This window comes from Emydura macquarii, unplaced genomic scaffold, assembly GCF_026122565.2.
Source record: "Emydura macquarii macquarii isolate MOO-44397 ecotype Brisbane River unplaced genomic scaffold, CSIRO-AGI_Emac_v2 contig_3506, whole genome shotgun sequence".
In the NCBI taxonomy this organism is placed as follows: domain Eukaryota; kingdom Metazoa; phylum Chordata; order Testudines; family Chelidae; genus Emydura; species Emydura macquarii.
This window is the reverse complement of record NW_027133643.1, coordinates 2,788,473-2,794,472: the sequence shown is the minus strand read 5'-3', so window position 1 is coordinate 2,794,472 and position 6,000 is coordinate 2,788,473.

Sequence of the window (6,000 nt, the reverse complement as noted above, 5' to 3'; positions counted from 1 at the left end):
GCTTCTGTTCTAACACTAGACATAAAAATTTCAGATATTTTAATTAATGCCAATAGTATTCAAATATTATGCCTTGAGACACTTATGAAAAGTCTTATATTTATTAAATTTCCCAGATCCGACATAATTAGAATTCTTAACATTCGTGATCTCTCCAGCACTGGTTTACAAAATTAATGGTCTGAGTAATTTCTTATAGCAGACTAACTCGGTTTCAAAATACATGCACTGCAACAGTAAACATCATCCTCTTGCAAAAGCAGGTTGGACTACTCAAAGATAACCTTCCAAGTGAAAACCCTGAGCAGTCTTCAGGTAATTACAACAAAAAAATGACATGAAAATTATTATTAATTTTGCAAATTCACATAATAAAAAGTTCAGAAATACCAGAATTAAGGCTGCCCTTGCCTCCTTAATTTGGGCCCTTGATGCATATCCATTATGATAGTGTCTTTAATTACACGATCACATAGTGTTTTATTCCCCTCCCCGTTTGGGGTCCCAGAGCCTAGGCTATAGCCTGACCCCAAATCTCTACAGCGCAATTAAAGAGCTCCATAGCCCAAGCCCCGTAAGCCCCAGTCAGCTGACATGGGCCAGCTGCGAATGTTTAATTGCAGGGTAGACATACCCTTTGAGTCTATTTTCTGAGGCATGTTTTCTAATCCTTTAATTATTCTCATGGCTCTTCTCTGAACCTCCTCCAATTTATCAACATCCTTCTTGAATTGTCAGCACCAGAACTACACACAGTATTCCAGCAGCAGTCTCACCAGTGCCAAATAAAGAGGTAAAATAACTTCTCTACTCCTACTTGAGATTCCCCTGATTATGCATCCCGAGATCAAATTAGCTTTTTTGGCCACAGCATCACACTGAGAGCCTGGGAGTCTGTTGATTATCCACCACACAACTCAAATCTCATTTATAGTCACTGATTCCCAGAACAGAGTCCCCCATTCTGTAAGTATAACCTCCATTCTTTGTTCCTAGATGTATGTTTACTTTTAGACATTTTAAAACACATAGTTTGTTTGCACCTAGTTTACCAGGTGATCCAGATCACTTGGAATCAGTGACCTGTCTTCTTCATTATTTACCCACTCCTCCAACGTTTGTCTCATTTGCAAACTTTATCAGTGATTATTTTGTTTTCTTCCAGGTCACTGATAAAAATGTTAACTAGCATAGGGCCAAGAATTGATCTCTTCAGGACCTCACAGGAAACATACCTGCTTAATGATGATTCCCTGTTTAGAGTTACATTTTGAGACCTATCAGCTAGCCAGTTTTTAATCCATTGAATGTGTGTCATGTGAATGTTCTATCATTCTAGTCTTTTAATCAAAATATTGTGAAGTGACAAGTCAAACACATTACAAAAGTCTAAGTATGTTGCATTAACACAATTATCTTTAACAATCAAATTGGAATCTCATAAAAAATATCAATTTAGTTTGACAGGATCTATTTTCCATAAACCCATGCTGATTTACATTCATTACATTACCCTTCTTTAATTCTTTATTAATTGAGTCCTATATTACCTGCTTCATTATCTTGCCTGGGATCAATGTCAGGCTGACAGGCTTATAATTACCCAGGTCCTCCTGTTTACCCTTTCTAAAAATTAGTAAACATCAGCTTTCTTCCAGTCTTCTGGAACTACTCTAGTGCACCAATATTTATTGAAAATCAACATTAATGGTCCAGTGAGCTCTTCAACGAACTCTTTTTAAAACTCTTGGATGCAGGTTATTTAGAACTGCTGATTTAAAGATGTCTGACTTTAGAAACTTCTGTATAACATCCTTCAGACATATTAGTGGAATGGAAAGACTGTTATCATAACCCTATAATGAGATTATATCATCTGTTTTTCCCCCAAATACAGAACAGAAATATTTATTGAACACTTCTGCCATTTCTGCGTTATTATTGATAATCCTACCATTTCCATCTAGTAATGGATTAATATCATTGTCAGGGTTCCGTTTGTTCCTAATATATTTTAAAAATTCCTTCTTACTGTCCTTAACTCTGTTGGTCATATAGTTCACCTTTTGTTCTTTAGCATCCCTTATCAATTTTCTACAATTCCTAACTTCTGATTTATATTCATTACTATCAGCTTTCTGTTTCTTCCATTTGTTATAAACATACATTTATTTTTTACAGCTGCCTCATTTCCTCTCTAAACTAGTCATTTTTTTAAACCAACACAGCTTTCTTCCTCGACTGGGGGATTGTTGCTTTTGGAGCATCTAATAAAGTATTCTGAAATGATTCCCAATTATTATGTGTATTTTTTTGATTAAGTTCTTTCTCCCAGCTAATTTGGCTCAATTGTTTTCAGCTTTGTGAAATTGGTCCTAATAAATCACCAAATGTATATATTACTGTTCTGGACTTTATTCTGGTTGTACATTATAAATGTTATGAATTCATGATCACTTGAACCTGAGCTTTCATAAATGTTTAGTTCTGTGATCAGTTCCTCTTTATCTGCTAAGACAAAATCGAATATAGAATTTTCCCATGGTGGCTGCAACACTTTTTGAGTTAGGAAATTGTCATCTATTACGTTGAGAAATTCCCAGGATGTTTTAGTAATGTCCGTATGAGATCGCCAATATATGTCACTCAGATTGAAGTCCCCCATAATCAAACAGCTTTTTTTCCCTACACATTGCAGATAGGTGTGTAAGGAGCTTGTCACACTGTTCCCTAGTGTGATTTGGAGGTCTGTAACAGACACCAACTAACACCCCATCTTGTGCTTTGTCTGTTAGGACATTGATCCAAAATCATTCAAGATCATTTCCCTCCTAGTTATTAGTGACTCAAAAACAGGTAGGCCATTCCCCCACCCCTTTTGTCCACTTAATCCTTCCTAAATAAGTTAAAACCATTGATTTTAACATTCCACTTGTGTGAATTATCCCATCAGGTTTCAGTAATACTAACTAGATTGAATTTATGCTCATGAAGGATCTCACTAAACGGGGTGGCTGAATAACAAAATGGCAGATGAAATTCAGTGTTGAAAAGTGCAAACTAATGAACACTGGAAAAAATGATCCCAAATTTACCTCCAAAATGATGGGGATCTAAATTAGCTCTTACTGCTCAAGATCTTTGTGTCATTGTGGATAGTTCCCTGAAAACACCTCCTCAACGTGCAGCAGCAGTCAAAAAAGCTAACACTATTAGGACCAATTAGGAAAAGGATAGACAGTAAAACAGAAAATATTATAATGCCATTATATAAATCCATGGTATGCCTACATGAGGAAGGGGAGATCTGATAGAGGTCTATAAAATCAAGACTGGTGAGGAGAAAAAATGTTATTTACCTCTTCACATAATACAAGAACAAAGGATCACCCAATGAAATTAATAGACACCAGGTTTAAAATAAACTTAAGAAAGTATTTCTTCACAAAACACACAGTCAACCTGTGAAACGTGTTGCCAAGGGATGTTGTGAAGGCCAAAATATAACTGGTTCAAAAAAGAATTAGATAAGTTCATGGAGGATAGATTCATCAGTGGCTATTAACCCAGATGGTCAGGGACACACCAACCCGCTCTGGGTGTCTCTGAACCTCCGACTGCCAGAAGCTGGGACTGGACAGTAGGGGATGAATCACTCAGTAAATGCCTTTTTCTGTTCATTCCCTCTGAAGCTTCTGGTTCTGGCCACTATCAGAAGACAGGACACTGGGCTAGATGGAGCATTGGTCTGACTCACCTGGAGCATTTTGCTATGTTCCTTTGCTTGAGGGACAGGAAAAATCACAGAGAAGATGGCTTGGTCATTATTCTTCTTCAGCACACTTCCAAGTTCCCTGAAGTCATCTACTACATGCAAGATATTCTGCAACGCCGTGTCATTTGTGCTGATATGAACCATCACCCATGGATCCTTGCCGGTCGACTTCAGAAGCCTACCTGATCAGGGTGGTGCAGCAAAAGAAGGTGCTGTCTGTAGAACCCCTGCCTCATTTGTTGCAGAAGTTAAAAAGTGTGTTCCTTTTGTGGAAGTGGGGGGATGGTGGGCCTTTGCAAGGTGTGTAGTGAAAGAGGCAGAGGATTTCATGAAGAGAAAGGATGATGACATGGTTAAGACAGTTGAATGGTGTCCTGCCTCTGCCACAGAGTGATGATGGGAAAGTCATTAAACAAACTTTTTACAGGGGGTCACTAGTTGTGTGTTCCTCATTTCACACGTGCCCACACTGAGACCCTGGGCCTGGTTTCCAGAAGTGCTAAAGTCAATGGGAGCTACGTGATGAACATACAAAGTGCTGAATAATGCTAAATACTCAAAAAGTCAGGTCCGAGGCACCAGTGAGTTTCACAGGGATTCGTTACCACAGAAAACTAATAAGACTCAGGAATCTTGGGTTCTGTTCCAGCCTCTGGAAAGGGGCGTGCTCTAGTGGTGACAGACCCTTCTGCCTCCCGCACTCCAGTATGTCCCCGTGCCCATCCTGTGTCTTCCTCACCCCTGCCTCCTCACCTACCCAGTCCCAGTATCCACTGTTCAGGCTTCCCATCCCAGCCCCAATCTCTTTGCACAGCCAGTTGTTGTCCCTCTTTTCAGGCTCCCTGTCTGAGTCCCAATCCCCCCCCCCACATCCTTGTCCAATGAATCCCAACCTCTCAGTCCCAGTGCCCTTGCCCACCCGGTCCCAGTCCCCTCTCACGCTCCCAGTCCCCACCCCCATCAACTCTCGGCCAGAGTTTCCCTCTCTCCCTCCTCAGCAGTTGCAGTTTCCCCAACTCCTTGTCCCAATCTGCTCCTTTCCCTTCCAATCTAGGTCTTGTTCCCTCTACATTTGAGGGAGGGGGCTTCCTTCTCCCTGGGTGCCAGCACAGGGAGTCATTGAGAGCATGCAGTCTCCTGCCTTCCATTCTTTGTGCGCTGCCCCCAGCAGATGGGAGCTGTATTGCAGGGATGGTCCAGCTTAGCCCATGTATCCCTGGGCAGGAGCATGCTCACGTGAAGTCGAGTAACCTGCAGGAGTTGTGCGAAGGTAGAGCATGCCCCAGTGAGGATGGACTCTTCAGAGATTTTAGCTGCTAAAAATCAAACAAATCACTACCGAGCATGTGCAAACTGAGATTTTCAAAGCCTTCTAACTTGGCTAAGTTTGGACAAATATTCACAGGCACAGCCCTGACCCATTCTAAGGCCCGGCTCCAAAGCATGGGGGGGACAAGAGCATCTCAAAGGAAAGGTACCAAATTTTTTTTTTAATAGGGGCAAAACAAGGTATTTTTTCCCTAACTTGTTCTCAGAAATGGCTAAATCTTGCCAGACACAGTCAAGGGGCAGACACCTTGCATGGAAAATTTCAACGCAAATGGTTAACATTTGCCAAAATTTTAAGCAACTGAAAATAGTCTTATAATGGGAAGTGTTAGGCAACATTAATAATAAATGCTGTTAATAGTCCCGCCTATAACAAGCCTTCCCTCCCGTTCTTTGGAAGGTCTGTTCAGGAGGATCACATCCACTTAGGGACATTCTCATGTAGCCTCTAGAGAGCTGGGAGGGGTTAAAATAATAATTAAGAAAGGAACAAGAATGGGTTTTGTCATCTAAAAACCCTCTAACAAGCCTGGTGTGAGCAATTCTTCTCCTGCCTCTGGTGCTACCCTTGCTTCAGCTTCTCTTTGCCCGCAGAATAGGTGAAATGGGCAGCAGTAATGCAGGCTCACCACACACTGTCCTACCAATACCTCAGACCTAGAGGGACCCCTCTAAGCTATTCATTTCTTAGCTTACTTGCTGAGACTGCTCACAGGGTTGGCCCTGATTCAGCAGTCCATCCCTGTTCAGCAAAGCACTTAATCACATGCTTGAGAGCTTTGCTCAGCAGGGATGGATTTAAAGGTGCTGGAGTGTGGGGGAGGAGGGCGATTTTCAAAGGCACAAATGAGGCTCCAGAGACCTGGGTAAGTGTAAGTGGGGGAACAAAGGTCCAA